Here is a 25,243-nt window from a genome sequence, read left to right on the forward strand (position 1 = left end):
TGCATAGGAAACCCTTACTCCTATATATAGCTACAACAAACTCCTCCTTAGGTGCTCTCCTAGCACAACATGATGAGCAAGGAAAAGAGAGAGTTGTCTACTACATTAGTAGAACAACCATTGGATATGAAATCAACTACACACCAATAGAAAGAGAATGTCTTGCAGTAGTTTTTGCATCACAAAAACTAAGAAACTATATGTTGAGTCATAAAGTCCAGCTCATTGCACAATTTGATCCACTCATGTACCTGATGAATAGAGAAACACTAACTGGAAGACTTGCAAAGTGGGTTATGATACTTAGTAAATTATACATTGAATATATCAATAGAAAAGCCATAAAAGGACAAATCATAGCAGATCAACTTGCAGAAGCACCTGTACAAGATAGTCATCCAATGGTGGTGGATTTTCTAGATGAATCAATATTTACAATATCAAAACAAACAAATTGGAAACTATTTTTTGATGGGTCTCACACAAATCATGGAGCAGGAGCATGAATTTTGTTCATAACTCCTCAAGGAGATTCAATTCCCAAATAATTCAGGATCAACTTCCCTTACACCAATAACATTGCTGAATGTGAAGCCCTGATGGTAGGACTACGCACTACACTACAATGGAAGATCATGGACCTACAAGTCTTTGGAGTATCACAAATTATTATTAATCAAGTCAATGATAATTACATTACAAAAGATGATAAGCTAACACCGTACAAACAATTGGTGGAAGAATACAAGCAACACTTCACCAATGTAACTTTTGAACAGATACCAAGGGCGCAAAACAAGGTAGCAGATGCAATAGCAATGGTAGGCTCTCTCTTGGATATGCCAAATGATGGAACTCACTTTGAATTTCAAGTGGAACAACTCATTGTTCCAGCTTATGAAATACCATCCACTGAATATGTATGTATGATAATAGGACTTGAGTCCCCATGGTACAAAGATATAGATGCATACATTCATGATCAATATATACCTCCTGATCTTTCATGAAATCAAAGGAAGGCACTCATCCAACAATTGTCAAAACATTCAATTATTGCTGACACTTTGTACAAAAAAAGCGTAGATGACACCTTACTTAGATGCCTTAATGTTGAGGAGGTGCAAAAATCGCCCTAAAAGAAGTTCATGATGGCATATGTGGGGCACATTCTTCTGGACCTACTCTAGAAAAAACACTATTGTGAACAAGTTATTATTGGCCTACAATGGAAAAGGATGCTTACAATTATGTCCAAAGATGCAAGCAATGCCAAAAGCATGGGAACCTGATCCATGCACCCGCTCAAGGTCTTCAGCCAATAACATCACCATGGCCATTTTCATAGTGGGGATTAGATCTTGTAGGGAAAATAAACCCTACCTCCTCCAAAGAACATAAGTTTATCCTCACAATGACAAAATACTTCACAAAATGCATTGAAGCAATCCCGACGACCTTCACAACAGGAAAGAAAATAGCTAAATTCATTTTGAATTACATTATTTTCAAATATGGAGTACCCATGTGCATTGTAACTGATAACGAATGACCCTTCAAAAATCAAGAAGTGAGTGAACTTTGCGAACAATTTCGCATCCAACAACGTTTTGCGACACCCTACCATCCCTAAAGAAATGGTCATCTGACACAACAAACAAAACTATTTTTTAAATTTTAAAGAAAGTTGTGAATGACAGTGGATGATATTGGCATCTCTGACTGAATCTGATTCTCTAGGCCTATCAAACTAGTGTCTGCATAGCAACTGGTACCACACCGTTCTCTTTGGTTTATGGTTTAGAAGCTATTTTTCGTATCGAGATAGAATTGCCATCGCTAAGGATCTCTCTGAAAAACATTATCTTAGAAGAAGACTATATAGTAGCACGTTTGCAACAACTAGAATTCCTACACAAAAAATGACAAAGTGCTCTGAATCATTTACAAGGATACCAAAACAAAATGAGAAGAAGATACTACAAAATAGTTAACCCATGTTGCTTCGAAATAGGATACATTGTTCTTAAATAAAATCAAAGGAACCTCACTGAATGCAAAAAACCAAGAAAATTTGAGCCCTAATTGGTTAGGTCCTTTTGTCATAACGAAAGTAATTGGAAATGATGCTTATCATTTGAAAACAATGGAGGGATTTCCACTCCTTGATCCCATTAACAACATGATCCTAAAAAGTTATTACATCTAAGGGAGGGTTCTTTTCAATTTTCAGTACTGCATTTGCATATTTATTTACTGTATTGCATTGCATATCTTCATTTTAGAGTACATCATAGTTGCTTTCATATCACCATTGCACAACATATATTTGCATATCATTATTTATTTCTCATATAGTTGCATCAATAAATTAAGGAGATTGCCTGAGTCATTCACCTATTTGCACTGAATGGAACGAAGGTTGTCTCATTTCCTAGATACTTTTTCATGAAGTCTTTAGGGGGCCTTTAGTCATTCATCTTCAAAGTCACCTTGTGATTAAGATTTATCCATGGTTGGGTAGAAGTTACACTATCAAGTATTGTTACCCAAAATATATCAATTTCTATATGTCACACATTAATCAAAAGCTAAGTCATTATAGATACCTAGTTGGTCATGTGGCTAGAGAAAAATCCAATATTTTGCTTCAACACCGCTATAATTGTCATACCTACGTAGGTTTCATTACTTACAAGTCAAGGTGAGAAAATGAAGAAGAAAGAAAAGGAAAAAAAATACTATGCCAATATCCATCTCAAGGCAAAATACAAAAAAATGATATATTACTGAAATATCACGCATACAAGTGCAACAATATAAGCTTGACTATGGGAACATGAAAGTAACTCCACTAGGGCTATGTACGCTTGTTAGGAATGGAGCAATATTTAAGAGATTACAATACATAACCTTGTCAAAGCCCTAAAAGATTGCTGGTAGCGAGGCTCTATCCAGGATGCTTTTTCAGTCAGGATAACTCACGTAGCTAGCCACATAGGATTCCAAGGGTCTTTGATGGTTATAAGAGTTAAAATGAATCCAAATACACACACATGGGTGAAAGAAGATCAAAGTTTCAAGAATTGATGGAGAAGTTTTCCGCGCCTCCATTCATAAATCTTGGTTACATAGTGTGTTAGGTTGGATGGTCTAATATTTTCTGAGAACAAATTGAACTCCTATCTCTGAAACGTTCCACACCTTCAATTCAATCAATACATATCGAAATGAAGGAAACACACAATCATCCTTGTTTGAATAGGAACTACATCTTCATCTTGCATACTACATTAGTATACCTCATGTAAAAAATTCATTGTCTCCACATACATGTTGCATATCATCATATAGGGTTGCATACCTGGGCGCATAACTGAAAAAACCCCTAAAAATTAGATAAAAGTCCCGAAAAAACTCTAAAAATTAGATAAAGTCCTGAAAAAGCCCTAACATTCAGATTAAAGTCCTGAAAAAACCCTAACATTCAAATATCAATCCACAAAAAATAAAAACATTCAAATATCAATCCACAAAAAATCAAAACATTCAAATATCAATCCACAAAAATCAAAACATTCAAATATCAATCCACAAAATCCAAAATTATTCAAATATCTAAAAAAAAACAAAAAAACTTGCAATAAATTGTCTCGCAAGAATCCAACACCCTAGCAAATATCCAACAAACACTTCACACGAAGTTAAACAAAGGATATAACTATCTTGTCAAAACGTCTACAATCAAGATGATCAACTGTCTAATCTATCGAATCGCTATCAAACTATCAACGTGATCAACATCTTGTCTTAAACAGAATCAGTACACTCGAAACCAAACATGTCAGTCTTAAACGGGGTCCAAATATTCTGAAACCAAACATTATCAAAATCACATCAAACATATCAAAGGAAAGGCACAGTCAGTCCAACTACCAAGTTTTGTCTATTTTGGTTGACTCTTTTCATCAAATTGGCAAAGATCATTTCTTTTAGCTACTCAAGGATGTCCAAAAAGTGACTAGAGGAGCCGTGATGGGCATTGGTCCTTTTATTTGTTTTCTATTTGTGGTTTGAACCAATGAAGTTCTAGGGCAGTTGGTCTACTGGGTGTCTATGATAGGAGCATTCCGCTTTTGAATGCCACACATATCTCGACCCCTAGCATAATTCACAGAATGGAGGGTTCATTCCTTGTCTGCTACGTGTTTGTTTCTTTGCAATGAGATATCTATACATCTTGGTTCCTCATACCTTGGTGTATAAGCTCCATTGTTAAATAATAAGGCTCAATGATGATAATGTATTGCACTATGAATAAAGCAATGAAGACTTTCTCATCAAAATCCTATCAATCAAATCATTCCTATCATATCTATTTCTGGAATAAATAAAGGCTGATTCAATTGCTTTATCATTTCATATCATCCTACGTCTAACAAATAACAATTCTTCCAAATTCACGATTTTCAACACCTATTTTGACACAACAAAAAAATAAACATCATCACATTGCATTTTCATATAAATCACTTCATAATATTAGTCCATTGCATTATAATAAGAATTTCATCAACCATTATACATCACAAAATAAAGGTACATCACATCACTGCATGATATCACATTCACATTGCAATCATCATCACATAAGCATAAAAACAACAAAGAAACATTAGACCATGAAATTCATTATCAAATAGCTCATCAAGAATGCATATCATATATCTAATAGAAATGTGTCAAAATACATCATATCTATGATACAACATCAATAACAAAACTCTCAACCTATGCTGCCTGTATCAGTAGGTGCATCTTGCCTAATTCTAGTCTGTCTCAATGGCACCCTAGGTGGACCCATCACTCCTCCATTGCTAGTCTGTCAAGAGGTAGACTGAATCAATCTTCTCCCCATGAAAGCACTAAAACTAGGCTCCCTTTGACCCTCATGAATGGATCTCTCATAAGCCTGCCTATAGTAAATAGCCTCCCGTGCAACAACAAAATATCTATCTGCCTGGCTCCGTGCCCCTGTCACCGACCCAAATAACTGATCATATGCATCCATGGCGATTTGTTCTCTCCTAACTGCCTCATCGCTCTCCCTCTATAGTCTATCTCTCTCAATGGCTATCTTATCCCTCTCTATAGTCAACTCCTCCATCACTCGCTGATACTGATCTCTATCTTCCATCAGTCACTGCCGCAAAGTAGTGACCAAGTCCTCTAAACTCCTAACTTGATCTCTCAATCCCTCCTCATCTCCTCTCTCCACACCTCCTGATTCCATAGCCTGGGGCATGTCAACATCATGTCCACTATCCCCACCCTCATCCCCATCGCTGCTCGATGAGCCTGATGTTGACTCATCGCCTCACTATCACTCCTATCAGAACTGCTCATAAATGCATTCTCTCCACTAAAATCCACATCCTCCTCTCCACTCTCTACCTATTCTGCAATCGCTGCTACCAAATCTATCCCACCTCCACCTCTCCCTCCCCCATCTCTCCCTCCTCCATCTTCCCCCCCATCTCTCCCCCCACCTCTCCCTCTCCCCCTGAGACCCCTGCCATGTCTAATCTATTGAGAAGCAATCAGAATTGTCTGATCTGTCAAAGATATGGGCATGTGTTGTATCCACCATACACTATACTGTGTTGTGGTCCCCGGATCCGCTACACCAACTCACCATCCCCACTGAACAGGAGCAAGAGCATAAAACTCAACAATAGCAACATGAGGCTGAACACAAGCACCCCAATAACCAACCTCTCGAGTAGTGTGAGAAAAATAAGCTGTCACATCCGGAATACCCTGTATCTCCCTGAATTGTCAGAGTACATGACTAGGAAGATGCATATCAATAACCCTATGACCACCCACATCTGGACCAATAAGATATCTCTGCTGTCGACAAAAAGGAAGATGTTGGGTATCATTAGCCCAATGAGGGCAAGTGAGATAAGGTCTCCATGAGAAATACTGTAAGATATCAATCCGATGATGCCAATACAAAATATTACCCGATGCCCTGTGTCTCACACCAATAGTGTACCAGTAAGCATATGGCTGATCTGACTCTAAATCAACATGTAACACAAGACAAAAGATAGCTATGTGCTCCCAAGCCCATATCTGGAGCAAAGTGATACCACATCCAATTGATTTCTACCGTAAGTAAACAATCCCATGCATCTGATAATATAAAGTGGCAAGAAGACAGGGACCCCAAGCAAGGACCTATCTATCAATAATCATATCATGCATGACCTGTCCCCATCCAACAAGGAAACCATGGGTACGTCTATTGGGGATCAATAATCCAGCAACAATGCAAGCAAGAACAACGATGAGATCATCATAATCAAAATCATCCCAATGAATATCATAATGACCATGAATATGGAGATCCTCTTTTGAACACTCAAAAAGTGCACACAAAGTAGATATACCATCACGACGATCAAAAGTAACTTGTGTACCAAATATTGGAATGTGTAAGATACGCCACACATCCTCAAGTGTGATGGATGCCTCACCTGTCGATAGATGAAAATAACATGTCTTTGAATGCCACCGCTCAATCAAAGCAGTAATCATGGCCCTGTTGCCTGTAACCTCAGGCAAATGTGCTATGTGATACAATCCAACCTGTCGCAACAAAGCGGTGTCCTCTGCGTCCAACTCATGATGCTGATCAAAACCATCTGGCATTGTCTGTCTAGTAAGCAGTACTAGACAAGCTCCTGCATTTGAAAAGAAAATTGAATTAGTTACATCATTCACATTATCAAGATGCATGAATAAATGCCTATCATTATCAATTATAAATTTAAAGTTTCAATTGCGAAATACTTAAACCAACAACAAGATAATATTCACAAGTGCAAATTAAATTAAGCAAGTGCGAATTAGTATTGTCAACTACAAATCAGAATTTTCAAGTGCGAACTGAATTCAACAAATGCAAATAAATAACTTCAAGTGTGAGCTAAAAAATCAATTGCGAAGCATTAAAAGCAAATGCAAATCATTAATATCAAATGCGAAAAAATTGACATGCAATTGCGAAATGCATAAAATTGGACCTATCAAACATCGATAATTTTTTTAGAAAAAATAGATAAAAATGAGCAAAAACTCATGACAACTCATCATGCCACCAGTGTCGGGAGGTCTCTGATACGACCGCACTCGCTTGAACAAATGCAACCTCGCTCTATGACCCGCCATCTCACTCCAAGGACGCTGAAAGCACTAATATCTTTAAGGACTTCTTACAAAGCAAAAGAGTGCAAATGAGCTCGAATCAATACCAATTTTCAATTTATAGCTCAAAAGAAGGGTTTTTTGTCACCCTAATAGCCATGGACCCCTCCAACTTCAATGCAGTTGTAAACATACCAAACGAGATCGAAACCTTACCAAACTTCACATTATCGATTACTATCATATTTTTGAAAAAATGGTCTTCATTCCACAAATTTTTGACTACTTTTTCCAAGGGGGCATATTTATACCCTAAGTGTCACTGGCATTACTGGGGCAAATTTTATCGTTTTCTTTGAAACAATGTCGTTTCGACATTGCGGGGCAGATTTTTTTCCATTTTCTTTGAAACAACGTCGTTCTGACATTGTGTCAAAGAGGGGAAAATGTAGACACCTAAAAATGTCTCATCGATCTTACACTAATTATTCGTCTATTTAATTAAGTAATTATTTAATTATTAGTTAAACTAACCTATTCTTCTAATCAATTCAAATCATTACTAATTGTCCAAACTTCTGTATCATTGTAATTAATTAACCCTATCTCAATTATTAATTAAATTTCAATTATTTAATTAATTGCGACCTTTTCCTTAGTTAAATAATCTTTATTATTTAATTAATTCAATTTCCTAAGTTTAAATAATTTCATTTAAATTATTTAAATTAATTAAATTCCTCCAATTCTCCAAATAATAATTCTAATTAATTCCATCTAATTTCATTTCATTTCTCCCAAATTCTAATTCCAATTAATTTCATTTCCTCCAAATTCACATTTCACCAAATTTGAATTTCAGTTAATTTCACGTGCATTTTAGTATTCAAATGACCAAATTCAAATCCAAATTGAAAATAAGAATCAAATTCAATTTCAAAATCTTACAACACATGCTAAAATCAGAACTGATTGATCAAATCAGTTATCTAATCAGTTAACTTAGTTAACCCATCAATCATCCTTTTTAACTCTCAATCATCTTTTTCTGACTAATCCATCTAATCAATCATCTCCCTAATCAATCCAGTCAACTAGCTAGTCAATTCAGTCTACTGATCAATCAATTGAGTTTACTAGCCAATCTATTTAGTTCACTCTCCAATCTACTGAGTTAACAAATCAATCAACTCTGTTAACTGATCAATCTAAATCAATTATCTATCAATCAGCACTTGAGTTTTATTTCTCACCCCCTTTGTATTGAAAATCTATAAATTCAAACTATTTTTCCAATTCAAGTTAGAATCATAGTCCTCAAAGCTATTGTCCATCTTATGTAGGAAATCAGTGCAATACCTGAGATCTACCTACATCAACAATAATGGAGAAGAGCAATGGAATCCTTGCTATGTCAATTGAGGGAGTTTTAGATAGATCTTTCTTTCATTTCAATTGATTTTGCATCATTCCATTGTAATTTAGGAGTAATATTAATTAGATTAGAGTTGTGATTCTCTTTTTGATATCTGATCATGCTATTTACACTTATTTTACCGCTAAGTACACATTCAATGAGTTGGGATTATGCACATCTGTTCAAGGGACAATTGGAAAGGGAGAGATAGAGTTCACTCATTAGTTTGAAAGAACTAAAAGGAGTTTTGTGAGAAAATGAGGTAGTTCAAGTGCATATTAAGATGCCACATGGGTCATACATGAGTCAAGACAACTTTTGGACCAGTTCAACATGAGTTCACAACAATTTTAACTCTCTTTTTGCATGATTTTTGATGACATCCGACCCAAGGAAGCTTAATAATACAAAGTGGAGCAAAGATCAAGGTTGAATACCAAATTAGACGACCAATTGAAGTTGAGTTAAAGGATCCAAAGAAGTATTTCATAACCATCTCATCCTTAGTTGATTTCAAGACTTCTTTTCTATAAGTCTTCATTCTTCTTCCTTTTCTTTTCTAGCTCTTTCTTTTTTGCCTACACACACAACAATAAAAACATTGTAACTCAACATATTTTCTTTCAAGTTTTAGAGTATTTTCATTTGTAATAGCAAAAGACCACTTTCAAATTCAATAAAGCTATGGTTCTATCAATATTTTCTTGATCTCTTATTGTCAATGATTGATTGGATTTAATTACTATGATTTTCTTTCAAATCCTTTAATTTATCTCTTTATTGTAATGCTGAAATAAGAAATTTCACAAGTAATACAGGTTGAGTGTCGTGTTTTCATTTGTTCAATCAAGTTAGAGCTTTGAAACTTTATTTCCTTCAAATAAACATTGAAAACAAAACCTCCATATGAATATTGATGTATTTTGTGATTTTAATCAGGCTGTGAACAATTCATGCTTTGTTGAGTCAGTTTGTGAGTCAAGATTAGTAGTATCAGATCTAATCATTGGTGAATCACCTCCCATTAGTGGTAGTTTATATTTTAAGCAATCTTTCTACCCTTTTCCAGTCAACAATAAATAGTTTTAGGAGGTGTTTTAGAAGGGAACCAATCCATTATCTGGAGATTCATCTTCATTACGAGCAACCTATTAGGACTATTTTTGATTTTTCCAAGGTTGGGATTTTATTGTGCCTTTGCCTGTGAGTGATTTTGTTTGAATCATATTGATGGGGTTTTCTTTTTGAGTGGTGAATTTCTTTCCTGGTTGGCTTTTATTTAATTCCATCCCTCAAGGGTTTTTTGTCATTTGTAAATCAACCCCATATCCTAGACTTCCTTTTTCAGTCGATGATTCAGGAGTCTTGGGTTAGCTTTATCCCTTTTGTTTTAAGTGAAACCTTAGGTTTTGACCCCCCTCTCCCACCCCCTCCCCCCTCCCCCATGCATTATATCTTAAGGAATTAACTAAAAGCACATCCTTTAAGTTTTTTAGAGTGGGCTTAGGTTTTTAAAAGACCCTTAGAGCATGATGAGATGTCATCTAATGTGGTGAACAAGTGGTGTTCCAAAATTGAACTCGAAACCTGCTGAGACCTCTTTTCTTACTCTACCGAGTCCCGAGCGGTCTGTGAGAACTCAATGTAGGAAAGATTGAGCACTTAGTGAACTGTTTTGTAGCTCATGCCAAGTTTCGAGTCATGCCATGAAGGATTGTGAACTTTGAGCTTGGTGAATTATTTGTTAGTAGTTGGGTGAGTGCTTAGGAGGAATGGTTATAGAATAATTTTCAAAGGCAACTCAACACTTGTTGAAATATTTTCCTTCACCTAGGTGAGCCCTGAGTAAGAAGACATAATTGCTTTGTTAGCAAATAAGAGGGATCCAACATGTCAATTTGGGATGCATTGAGATGAACATAAGGATTTCAATGAGCATCTGAGGGGTGGAAATAAAACTGGAGATGAGCAAATTGACAAACTAAAAGTGGTCCCCTTGGGTAGAGAGATTCAAATTTCGCTAGTCACCATTGATTGATTCTAATTAAAGGTTGAGATTGAAAGCTATGGTACTGCTTGTTTGTGCCACCAAAATTCACATGTAATGCATTTATGAAGAAAAGACTTTAAATTAAAAGTTTTTGTTTGTTTTGGTTGTTTTGTCTTCGAAGCCCAGAGTAGATTCTGGTGTGGAGAAAGTGTGAGGCTAGGTTTCCTGTGAGAAAATTCAACCACCCAAGAGTTTATGCCAAGTCGACAAAAGCTTGTAAGTTTATCTTCAACATTATCTACTATCATTTTGAGTTCTTTCTAAAGAGTGGAGTAGGGTAATTATCTGTAACCCTAGGTTGAACCATATATAGAATTTGAGAGGGATATCTAGGGAAGAAATAAATTTTTTGCCTCTTCTTTCACAATTAGGTGAGCCTAAGGCAAAAAGGCAGAAAAAGAAAAAGAACCTCCATGATGATTTAATTGATTTATTACTCGGATCATCATATAGGCCTAAGATAGGAGTTTGTGTCCCAAGTTTTTTGACAAACAAAGCAATTGTAGAGAGAGTTATTCCAATATTAGGGGTCATCATATTTTTCAATATGTCTTCTCGAAGTTAGAGTTTGCTATCCTAGAGTGTACTTCTTGGAGATTAGGGCTTGCAAGGTTGGTAGTCCCAAATATTTTATCGATTTAGACCTAATTAAAGCCTTGACCTAATGTTATAACCCTACTGGTAGATACATTAGAGCTATAAATGGAAGTTTGCTAGATATAAGTAGAGATAAGGTTTTGGAAGTTTTTGACATGGAGGACTGCAAATATTTTACCAAAAATATTGACTTGGTCAATTAAAAAGAAGAATATGATGCTACAGAGGGATTTTATAGGAGGAAATGGTTGCCCCTACACAAACCTAGATATAGAGGAAATTTGCACTAGTTTGACAAAATAGAGAAACCCCCCTATAAGGTAGATTTTATAGATATTTTGAGGTGACATATTATGCAGTATGCCAAGTACTAGGGTATGATGGGAGTCCTATGATGCCAATAGAAATAATGTTTCTTACTTGTGATGTTCAGAGGGAAGATGATTACATGAGATATGATTAACCCTAGTTTGAGTAATTCATGATCCATTGGTTCAAATCTAACAAGGTAGTACCATAGTAACATTGTAGTGGTACTCTTTATTAATGCATATGCTACTGTATCAAGAGAAAAAGTTCAAAGTATGGGGGACCAAACCTCCAAGTTAGAATGCTCAAACAAAATAGTATTAAGAAGCTAGTCCAACTATGGATTGCTATTTGGGATTGTTGATATGAGTATTCACAAGCTCTTATATTTGAAAACATTTTGTTAAAAGAATTTATGTTGCATGTGGTATAGAGATCCCAAGGTTGACAAAGCAGGTGATGAATTTTCTAAGACCAAAGGGAAAGGAGCATAAACTTAAAGTTAGCATTGACCACAATTGGGAAGATTGGTATATGGCTAAGGATTACACATACATCAGAGTCTATCGATTCAATAAGATGCCACATATTCTACCATTCATTGTGCCAAATAGAATGGCCACTTTGGAGATAGTCTGGCAGAGGCCTCTGCTCCTTTTAGGACTAATCTTAAGGGATCTTTTCTTCCTTTATATATTGAGATAAGTGACTTTGCAATTAAATCAAACAAAGGCTTTGAACAAACAATTGAATTGCTTAAATATTTCCATTTACCAGTTAAATTAACACCTAGATAGTTTGATCCAGAAGGTTATTATTCCTCTGCTAAAAAGGTAGTTACATTGGGGAAGGTTGAGCATGAGTTTGTGTTACATGAAGAACTAATGAAAAAATGCAGCTCCTATGAAGAGGTAAAGGCAAAGAGGTTAGTTTATTTCAAAGTTCAAAAGATTGAGAGTAGAAGAAGGTTGGAGGACCCATCATATTAGGGGATATTTCTAGAGGAATTTGATAGAGTTAAAAGAATGGATTTGTTCATTCAAAATGCCCCTACTATTCTAGCCAACTTATCCACTCCTCCACTCCCATCCCCAAGTTCATCTACATTTATAACATGAGGATCAGTGGTAACACCACCATTAGCATAAATGTCTCCTACCCCATCCTCTAATGTTGTAATATCACAAGAAATTAATGAAATAGTAGAGAAAGAAGAAGAAGAAGATGTGCATCAAGTAAGATTTCAACCTTACATGCTGCCCAATGAGCAAAATGAAAAAAATGTTCAGATAAGTAATTATCTAGCCGAGGATGTAAGAGGGAAGGATTTTGAAGCATTTTTATTAGATACTAATTTCATTCACTCATAGGAATTTAAATTATTTATATACAAATGGAAAGGAAGAAAATTAATTGGTAAACAAGTTTATATTTCCAATGAGTAGAGTGAGGAACATAATAGAAAATTCTATGTATGTGTGAAAGAGGAGTTTGAGAACATGCCACCTAAAAAGGAGAGAGAATTACTAAAGGAAGCTAGTTGTCTGATGATTCTAGGGATAGAAATTTCTTCATGTATTGTTCTTGATAATTTAAGGAGAAGCCAAGGAATTGAGTTTCACCTTTATGATGAAGGGTTGGATAAATTGTGCTTTGGATCAGGAGTCAGGCCTTCAAATAATACTTAATCAATGTGTTGCTTATACCCAGAGGGTAAGAGGTTAGTGACAATTGCTGACCCACAACAGATCTTGGGGAAATTTATGGTATATAGATTGAAAGACATCTCATCCATTGAGGAAGTAGATTTAAATGTAAACACATCCCTTTTCAACAAGGCAAACGATGAAGAGAAAAATGAGATAATTACACAAGTTACCAAAGAGAATAGTGATTTGAGAGATGCACTGGGATAATCTACAAGAAAAGGTCTTTTGTTGGAGGCCGAAGCTACAACTTTGAGAGAAATAAGAGAGAAGAAACAGAAAGGTGGTTTATCAAATTGCAACAAGAAGCTATATTATTGAAAAGGGAGATCAAAACAAATAGGTTTAAGTTGGTACAAAATCTCATTAATTGCAGTTTTGAACAAATGCTCCCATTTTAAAATTAGACATCAGGAGATACTTCATGTTATTCAAAGACAACAAGCAGTGGAGATTCAACTAAAGCTTGTAATGAAACATTTTTCGAAGAAACAACAATTTCTCTATTGTCTTTAAAATTTTTTTGAATCAATTGAAGATGAGCGTCTATGAGTGAATATGTTGAGTGAATTGGAAACTACAATATCCATATTTGATGCATTACTAAGTATGCATCATAAGTTTCATGGATAGGTAGCCTAGGCTCTACATAGGTTCACTCAATTACAGGGTACTCCTGCTCCTCCATTTATAAAGGACAATGGAGAATACAAGATAGAGCAAGAATGGAAGATAGAAATTGGGAAACATATTTTCCACAACATAATTGATAAGGTTAGAGATGTTACATACAAGTTAGAAGAAAATTTGCAGATCCAACTAAGTGGTTTATACTGACTGGAATTTAATGTTAGAATTTTGAATAGATTGAATGCTTCCTTAGTAAGCCTAACATATAATGCTCACTTGGATGTTTGTCAACAATTTTTATCTAGAGAAAATTAATTCATGAGGGAGGTTAACTTTCAATGCCTTTTTGTCTATTTTATGTCTCACTTTCATATGATCCACCTGGACCATCTTAACATTGCCTTTTGTCTTCTTCTTTAACTCAACAAAGAATGTAACAACTAGAGAAGGTTGTTCCATTCAAATTATTATTGGTTATGGATGAGGTTGTTTCTCATTTTTGATGCTTTTTCTTCACGTGATATCCCTATTTTATTCTTCTATTTTGGAAGTGATTTGTGACAAGTGAAAAATCGATCTGAGGCTTTGTTGCTCCCTATTTTCTATAAAAGGGAATTCAAGGTCAGTTTTCAAGGGTTTTGAAATGTTTTATGTATGGGCATAGTGAAAAATAGAAATTTCTTTTTATTCTAAGCTATACATAGAGTATATTTCTGGTATATTTGATTGTTGTAGGCATATAAGATCTTTGAAAACACTACCATGAATTGTCTCACTTTGTGTTCTCCTTTGGTTATTTTTGATAAAGTTGAAAGCATAGGAATAATGAGAGCGGGGGGGGGGGGGGGGGGGTGAATTGATATTCCCTTAGATTCAAATAACAATAAACTTTTCACCAATTAAAATTGTTATCAAACACACTTGACTGATATAGAGCAGTTAATGCAAAAAGACATGAAGAACACAACCATAAGATAAACACTGAATTTTATACGTGGAAAACCTAAATGGGAAAATCACGGAGAGTGTTAACTCTCAAGAGAATATAACTAGGTATAGTTTTAGTTTACAAAGAGGTGGCTCATTGTCGAGTGACTCACTACAAGATTACAAAAATAGCTCATTGTTAGACTGCTCACTTCAAATATACAAAAGATGGCTAACTATCATAATTCTCACTACAATTGGAAAGGTTGAACTGAAAAGGTTTGCATCTCCAATGCATGGGACCACTTCCAAGTTTAAGCTTAGATTACAAATCTCAAACTCTATAGTAGATCTGGTTAGAGATCTCTATAGAAATATCCTGCAAAAGGTTTGGTAAAGGACTACTACATTACCACAACATTGATTGCCTTTGTTGTCTGAAACTCACAACTCACACATTCTGCTATCTTCGCTACCAATATTTTGTACATCACTCACCTTCACATTCACACTCACTTGTTCGATCTCTCTCATACCACTATATATGTATGAGTATATATATACCAGAGGGTATGGATACAAAATAGTGTGTCAGCCGAGTACAACACGTTACCAATATGCTCATGTTGGCCTTTGTAAGATTTATACATGATTCCTTTTCATACTCCGGTTATCAATTCATATATTGAGATTACCAAAAATGGAAAGGGTCATCTAAATCAAATAATATCGACCCATTATCTCAAGATCAAGCCCAATATCTCCAAAAAGGTAGACTCTACACAAACCAAGGAAACCACAACACAAAACTCAAAGATATACTTTCGATAATTACAAAAGATACTAACACTAGGACACATAACTGATACTAGGATTGATAAGAACTCCTAACGCTTGGATACAAGGATTAATAAGAACTTAATGAATCTATAAAAAAACATCATCTAGAGCTATCCATGCTGCATAATAACTATTGACTAAAATCGCAACATTTGAACCGCACATACATACTGCATACAATATTATAATATCTATAACATCCATAATGTGCCGATTAAAATCTGAGCCTCAAAACACAGTTTGATCAAAAATGAATGACTGGTTTGACATCAATGACAATATTATTCATAGAAGTCTAATAGTCTCCCTCTTTGTCATTAATGACAAAACATATTCAAAACATAACTGCACAACTCCCCTTAACTCATGCAATTCCTCAAAACCGCATTCCTTGAATTCCTTTCTCCCCCTTTTGACATCAAGGACAAAAAATCTCTTAGATGAAAAAAATAAAAGAACATATATATACAAAATCATCAAAAGAACCGAACCTTACAAAAAGAAACTTTTAAGTACTTTTCTTTAGGAATATAAGCTTGTACTTTTCCTTCATATCAGGAAGAAGAACTTCCCAAGAATCTATAGCCAGTTTTATACTCATTGAAAGAATTTTGCACTCAACTAGTAGATCAACCGAATTTGAGAAATTATCAAGAATAGTTGGATTGTGCTCATACTCAACTGCGTTCTTAAGCAATGCTGAAAAGTGCTTTAGATTAGCTTCAACAATTTCCTTAACCTTCCAAAACATACTCACAAAGTCTTCTTTCTGCCTTTGCAACAAAAGGAGCTCATCTTGAAGAGAATTGACTCTTTTCCTCTGCTCACCATCCTTATCATTCAGAAAATCAAAAGACTTTCCTAGACTTGTCAGTTCATCTTCAATATCATCAATCTTACTTTTGTGCTTCACAATAGTTGTCGGCCAAGAGATACAATATCTGTAGACTCTGCTAGCACTGCCAAATATAATCTCTCAATTCCTCCATACACGTTGACAAGTTATTTTGTGCATCAATGAATTCATTTAGTAGACTCTGCATATCTGCACAAACATTCTTTCTTTTAGGACCTCATTCAAAGACTCCAAAAGAAGATTACTGATATTTTCTAGATTGATGTTCCAGAGAAAATGCTTTATCAGATTGCTCTCAATTTTATCTGATTCAACTTAGGTCAACCATTTTACTTAAATCTTCTGAATTCTATCTGCACTGTCAACCAATTTTAGCAAATTAGACTCATCATCCTAGTCTCTAGCTTCTTGCTCACCAGCATCCAAAACTTCTTTAGTTGCAGGGGATTTTGAATATTCAATTACGATGACAGTATCCATATTTCTTCTCTTTGACTTAGAAACACCAATAGGAACTGATTGTCTCCTTTTCTTCTTTTCAGAGGATGAATCTCTAGAACCAGAAGAGAAAGACATAGAGACCAGGCCGACACTCTACATATCAACAAATGATTTGAAATAACCATTGCAAACTTCCTCTTTGTTAGCCAAACTATTCAAATATCTAAATATCTATCTTGAGTTGTAATAGAAACACTAGACTCCCGAATGACATTATCTTTTGCTGGAAGGGATTCTAAATAGTACATAGCCAAACTCACAAGCAATGACCCAAACTGGAAAGCATAATTCTTCTCTTTTGCCATCTTAATGTTTTCAAATAATAATTCTTTCAACAATTCAGACAAGTCAAATGAACTATTCTCCATTACAAGCATATGTGCCATATATATCACAATAGCTAAGGTGGCTCCTTCTATATGTCAAAAATAGATTTTATAAGAGATGCCATAGGCAACATACCTCACCATAGGGTTGACGATTGTGTTAATGATTAGAGATCGCTGATCACCCTTTACACCGATTAGGGATTCCACTTCTCTATTCAAGATCAAATTGTTTGCTATAAATTATCCACTATCGCACAAGCCAATGACCCTAAAAATTATTTCCTTCATGATTAGATAGGGTTTGTCCAATACGATGCAATTATCTTGCACATAGCTAAGAATTACCTTGATAACCTTTGCATCATCGAACCAAAGGAATTTGGTCCATAGATTCAAACCTTTTTCTTCCAATTATTTGACCTTCTGCAATTAATCATCCTTCAATCTTGCTTCAACAATTATAATCTTCTCCCAACTAAACTTGTCGAGGAGCACCTTGTCCACAGATTGAAATTCTTCGCTACTAGATTCTGCAACGATCAATTTTCCTTTCATGATTTCTGTTGCTTCTCACTCTGCTACTACTCTACTATTCACAATATTCTTAAACAAATAACTGATGTGTAAGAAATGAACTCAAAAAATGATACTTATCTTGCTAAAGATACTTCATTAGGGTTTTGCTGCCAAGAAATGTCTTTTTGATGATGTCATCAAGATTCCTTTGATTACCAGATACCACTCAAGCACTGTCATGATGAGTTAGTGACATGATCCATTCAAATGGGGAGGATAGAGGATTTTTCTTTCAGATCAAAAAAATCCAATTGACCCAGAGCTTAATTACCAGAGGAAGAGGTGCCTGCACCAGATTCTAGTACTTCAGGCTCACTTCCTTTGTTCTCACTCTTCTTTCTCTAGAATAAATTTTTCTTCTTCTTTGATTCATCATTATTCATCACATTCTTGCCAACAAATTTTTCCTCATTTCCATTTATGCATTGATTAGCATAATGTCTATTCTACTTGCATTTTAAACAAGCAACAATCTTCCTCTTAGATCTTACTGGGTGTGGTTTGTATCTGCATAGACTGGCCTTATGTCCATAGTTATTGCAAATGTAAAAGTATCCATAAAAGTTGTAACTCTTCTTGTTTGCAACAACCAGATTATAATTTTGATTCAAAACATGATTCCTAAAAATACTTGCTTTATGGCCAAACATCTTGCAACCATAACACTGAATGCTTCTATAGTGTACTGCCTTGTGTCCAAATTTATTACATTTAAAACAATAGCCATTAAAAGATGGATACCTTTGTGCATTAGGATATCAGACCAATGATCTTCTTGCATTTGATTTCAAATTCTAGGATTTCTTCTCATCTTCTGACTTTTTCTCTTCTTTAGCTTTGACTTCTTTATTTTCTTCCTTACCATTCTGATCTGAACACATACCAGGTTGGAAACTGTAAAGTGGAAAATTGGAGGCTTAGCAAATTCAACACTTGGAAAGGAGGATTCACTAAGTTCAATTTTAACTTGGAGAACTTTACATTTATAAGAGGGGAATGCATCTACCAAATCCAATCCTAAATGATGCAAGGACTGTTGGATATTGCTGTTGCTAGGTAATATTGTTGTCATTGATGTCAACATATTCATGTGTTTTGGTCTTGCAGAGAGTTGTTCCGGTGATCCGGTGTTTGCAGTAATTTGATTTGGTTGGTTTATCCATTTGAGATGCTAAATCAACTAAAGATACTTCATTATTTATTGATTCTTTGATGCTATGTGGTGATTTAGTCAAGTTGTGGATTTCGGTATGAAGATTGTTCTTCTGTGTTCAATATTGCAGTGTTATTGTATTTGATCCGATGTGCTCTGGTATGATCATATCTTTGGTTGTGGATTTGGGAGAATATTTTAGATGTTCATGTGTATCTTTAGTTTAGATGGTTCATGATTTGGTGCTCTGCAAGCTATCTTTCTAGTCCAAATTATTATTGTTGAGTGTTCTTGTGTGTTAGCGTGTTGATTGATGATGATTTGAATAAGTGGTGTTGGTGTAGCTATTACAGATGGTTCTAACATTCTTGTTGGTGTTTCCTAATCATGTCCTATTCATTTTGGTGGTCCGCATTGATCCTTGTGTGCAATATTGGTGATTTTGTTGATTTGATGATATTCTTTGTGTTATGCGGTATTTTTGGTGGTGTAACGTGTTGTGGTTGATCTTGGAAAGATTTTTGGTGATGGTGCATGTTTGAAGATTTTATTTAGGTTCATGCTATGTTATCTATGTCATTATATTGGCCTGGTGATTGATTTATGTATCATGTGATGTAATTTTACAATTAAGGGTTAAGGGTTTGGTTGACCTTGCAGTCAAGGTTGATGATCTATATAAATAGGTGTTGTATTCATGTAATTTAGGTGTCGATGATTGTGTCTGTATTATTAGAGAGTGGTGTATGTGCACATAAGTGAATTTATCCTTTAGTGTGGTGTGTTGAGCAAAGGTTGTTGCAAGGAAGACAAATGAGCTTAACTAAAATTGACATTAGCAGATGCTATCTTTGAAGTTCATGTAATTCGGTTTGTAGTTCGATCATTATTGTAAGGTAGTGAACCTTCCTTGAGGGTTGGATCCTTTTGGGTCATTGTATTTTGAGCAGTGTGCTTGAATGCATGTACATTCCCCATTGCAATATTTATATATACTATTGTAGAGTATCATCTTATTGTGGGTAGGTTCCCATTGTGGTTTTTCCCTTAACTGGGTTTTCCATGTCAAAAATATTGGTGTTGTGTGTGTTGCTATTATCGTCTTTATCTTTATTCTTGCTGCAATTGATCAGATCTAAGATTGTACTTAATTTGTTTAACTCGGTGAAAACTGATTCACCCCCCCTCTCAGTTTTCCTTCATTGTTGCTTTCAACAATTGGTATCAGAGCTAGATACTCTAAAAGAAGCTTGACCGCTTGAGGAGATCCATGATTGTAGCCTATGTGTTCAAGAAGGAGAGTCATAGATTTGATGGAAGTAATTATATTGTGTGGAAGGACCGCCTGGAAGTTCATCTAAAACATCTTGGAGATAAGTATTAGAAGATTACAAAGAATGTCTATAATATTCCTTAGAATGGACCAGTTACTGCTGCTGGGATTAAGGATGATGAACATAACATTAGAGCTAAGGAAGCATTGCTGAGTGCTTTGACCAATTCAGAGATGACTAATGTGATGGGTTTGCAGACTGCACATGAGATTTGGAAGAAGCTAGAGACTTTGTATGAAGGAGATGCACAATTTAAAGTAGCTAAGTTGTAGAGTTTCAAAGGGAAGTATGAAGCATTGAAGATGGGAGAAGATGAAAACATAACATCCTTTATGGATTAGGTTAATGAGATTTTCATTAACATCAGATATGTTGGTGGAACTCTTGAAGAAGATGAGATTGTTGCTAAGGTGATGAGATCATTATCTCCTGTTTACAAAAATAAAGTAGCTACTATTGATGAAATCTGGAGTGTGATTACTGTGACTAGAGACATGTTGATTGGAAATCTTGTTGCATTTGAGTTGAGAAAATTTGGAGAATCACAAGTTAAATTTGAGACTGCATTCAAAGCCTCTATATCTGGGAAGCATACGTATGACCAGGGATAAAGTTCATGTTGGGTATCTAGATATGAAAGAGAAAAGAGAGAGATGGAAGAGCAGTAAAGAGAATTGGATGAGCTTGAAGCCCTTATTGCTCAGAGATTTCATAAGGGAGTCAATAAGTATGATGGAATGTTACCTTTGAAATGTTTATCTTGTAATAAGATAGGACATTTTGCTTATAGGTTCCCTGAGAGAATGCCTAGATATGATAAGAATGAAAGGCATGATAGTAAGAATGAAAGGCATGATAGATCTGATAAGTATGACATATATGAGAAGCATGATAAGCCCTACAAACCCTACCGAGAGTACATAAATTAGATTATGTGTTATCATGTTGTTGCTGAAGGTGTGACAGATGAAGAATCAAAGAATAGAAATTCAGAAGATGAATTTGTATTTATTTCTATCAAGGAAGATGATCCAGTACTAGTGAATCCTACAAGCTGCATTGTTGAGGAGAAAGATTTGGCTGCTAAGATTGAAGAAAAAGATGAATGGGTGATTGAAAGTGGTTGTTCACATCATATTACACGTGATAAAAGTAAATTTATGAGTATGTAAAGGTATGATGGTGGTATAGTGAGATTTGGAGATGATAAAGCTTGTGTGATTCATGGTAGAGGTTCTATATCTTTTAATGGTAAGCATAATACTGATGGTGTCTTGCATGTTAAAGGTTTGAAGCATAATATTTTGAGTATTAGGAAGATGGTTGACAAGGGACATGATTTGCAATTCAATAATGGTAAATGCAAGATCCTAGATGCCTCCGGTGTAGAGGTTGCATCAGGGACTAAGACTAAAGGTAATATCTTTTGCTTGAATGCTGATGAGAAAAGTTGCTTGATTGCTCAGATTGATGAATGTTGGTTATAGCATAAAAGGACGTGTCATGTTAATTTTGACTACATGATAAGGATAAGTTCTACTCATGCTATTAGATATTTGCCTAATATTGCAAAGCTTGCTAATTTGGTATGTAAGGGATGTTAGATGGGAAAGAAAACAAGAACTACATGGAAAAGTAAGCTATATTCATATAATGAATTGCTAGATCTAGTGCATACTTAATTATGTGGTCCTAATAGAGTGAGAAGCATGTAGGGTGACAAATATTTCATGTTGCTGATTGATGATTATTTTAGGATGATGTGTGTTACCTTTCTAAGGGAGAATCAAAAGCATTGGATAAATTCAAGATATTCAAAACTAGAGTGGAGATAGAGACTGGGTTGAAGCTAAAGTACCCGAGATCTGAAAAAGGAGGAGAATTTACATCTGGTGAATTTGATACATTCTGTGAAAGATTAGAAGATAGTTATCTACTCCTAGAACCCCTCAGTAGAATGGGGTTGTTGAAAGAAAGAGCAAAACTATTTTGGATGCTGCCAAGACTATGCTGATAAAAGGAAATATTGCATAGAGCTTTTGGAGAGAAACTGTTAGCATTGTTGTTTACACATTCAACTGGGTGCATATTACACATGATTCTGGTAAGACTCCTTATGAGCTATGGTTTGGTCATGTTCCTACAGTTAGATATTTCAGACTTTTTGGAAGTAAATGTTATATCAAGAGAGACAAGGATATAGGAAAGTTTGATGCAAGATGCGATGAAGGAATCTTCTTGGGATATTCTACTAAGAGCAAGGCCTATCGGTGTTACAATAAAAGTTTGAAGAAGATAGTGGAAAGTGCAAATGTGAAGGTAGATGAATGTTTTGGAAAGCAAATTAGAGTAGGTGGATATGATTTTGATGATGAAGAAGTTGTTCCCAATCCTGTGCACACTAAGATCTTAAAGTAGAATGAGCCGGTAGAGATAGTTAATCAGGACATTGCTGCTATTGGTGAAGAAGTTCAAGAGCCTAATAATCAGAATAATCAGAAGAATCTAAGGTATGTAAGATTAAATCATTCTAAAAATCAGATTATTGGGGATAAGAATAAAGGTGTGGTGACTAGGAAAAGGATTGTTGCTGAAGAGATATGCTTAATTTCAAAGATTGAACCTAAAGATGTTGCAGAAGCATGTAAAGATGAAAATTGGATAAAAGCAATGGAAGAAGAGTTGAATTAGATTGAGAAGAATATCACTTGGGATCTTGTTCTGAGACCTAAATACAAGAATGTAATTAGTACTAAATGGGTGTTCCAAAATAAACTGAATGAAGCTGGTGAAGTGGTCAGAAACAAAGCAAGACTGGCATGTAAAGGGTTTTCATAGATGGAAGGAATTGATTATGAGGAGACTTTTGCTCTGGTAGCTAGACTTGAAGCTGTTAGATTGTTGCTTACATATGCTGCTTACAAGAATTTCAAGGTGTATCAGATGGATATTAAGTCAGCCTTTTTGAATGGTGATTTGGAAGAGGAAGTCTAGATTGAGAAACCAGATGGATTTTCTTTATCAGATGAAGGAGATATGGTATGCAAATTGAAAAAAAACACTATATGGACTGAAGCAAGCCCCTAGAGCTTGGTATGCTAGATTGGATAAGTAATTGTTGAAGTTGGGATTCTGTAAAGGTACTGCTAATAGTAACTTATACTTTAAGGTTGATAATGATAAAATTTTGATTGTTGAAGTTTTTGTGGATGATATTATTTTTGGAGGAGATAATGATATGAGTATGAATTTTGTTTATGATATACAAAAGAAATTTGAAATGTCTATGATATGTGAGATGAAATTCTTCTGAGGATTGTTGATTTCATAGACCGGTAAAGCTATTTTTATTTCTCAATCTAAGTATGTACAAGAATTGTTGAAGAAATTTGGGTTAGCTGATTCTTATCCCATTGGAACTCCTGTGGTGACTAGATACAAGTTATCTAAGAATGATGAAACTTACAAAGTTAATTAGACCTTGTAAAAATCTATGGTTGGTGGATTGTTGTACTTAACTCAGACTAGACCAGACATTATACATGTTGTTTTTCTTTGTGCTAGATATCAAGTTGATCCTAAAGAAACTCCTGTTACTACTATATAGAGGATTTTCAGATATTTGAAAGGGATTATTGACTATGGTTTGTGGTATTCTAAGAATGATGACTTTCTGCTATGTGCCTATACTAATGCTGATTGACTTGGTGATGTCGATGACCAGAAGAGCACTACCGGTGGAGCTTTATTTTTGGGAAAGAAGTTGATTTAATGTTCTAGTAAGAAACAAGATGTTGTATCTCTATCTATTGGTGAGGCTGAATATATTGCTGCTGCAAGTAACTGTATATAGGTAGTTTGGATGAAGCAGATGCTGAAGGATATTAGAGTTATTTATGTTGAGCCTATTGTTATATATTATGATAATTCAAGAACTATCAATATCTCCAAGAATCCAATACTGCATTCGAAAACAAAACATGTATCAATAAAGTATCATTTATTGAGGGAGAAAGTTAGTGATGAAGAAGTCAGATTAGAATATGCATCTACAAAGGATCAGATTGTAGATATTTTCACTAAACCTTTGCCTGTAGAAACATTTGTGTATTTAAGAGACAAGTTAGGGGTCTCTACCCCTCCTGATGAGAGCTAGATGCATGGAGTTACATCAATTTGGTGGATTTCAAATCTTTATCTTCCTATCCGAGTTGATGTGTTGGTGCTTCTACTCAACCTGATTAGTTAGTGTATGGTTCTAAGTTGTGAGTTTATCCTAAGAGGGAGATTATTCTTCTTAGAAGATAAGTTTTGGGGAGAGAGCATGATTTGTATTCTATCTTTGATATTACTGTCAAAGGGGGAGAGAAGCATGTGAAAAACTACCTTATCTTTGAAGCTTTGTGTGCATGATCTTAGGGGGAGTTTGCTGGAGATTGCTAGTGTTGATTTATTCCTTTGCATTGATTGTTTTTCACATTCATATGTTGCCATCAATTCCAAAGGGGGAGATTGTTGGATATTATTTCTGCTAAGATATGTTGTTGTGATTGATGTCAATATATTCTTGTGTTTTGGTCTTGCAGAGAGTTGTTCTGGTGATCCAATATTTGTAGTGAGTTGATTTGGTTGGTTTATCCATTTGGGATGGTGAATCAACTAAAGATACTTCATTCTTTATTGATTCTTTGATGCTATGTGGTGATTTGGTCAAGTTGTGGATTCTGGTATGAACTGTTCTTCTGTGTTTAGTATTGCAGTGTTCTTGTATTTGATTTGATGTGCTCTGGTATGATCATATCT

This window comes from Cryptomeria japonica, chromosome 8, assembly GCF_030272615.1.
Source record: "Cryptomeria japonica chromosome 8, Sugi_1.0, whole genome shotgun sequence".
NCBI classification, from domain to species: Eukaryota; Viridiplantae; Streptophyta; class Pinopsida; order Cupressales; family Cupressaceae; genus Cryptomeria; species Cryptomeria japonica.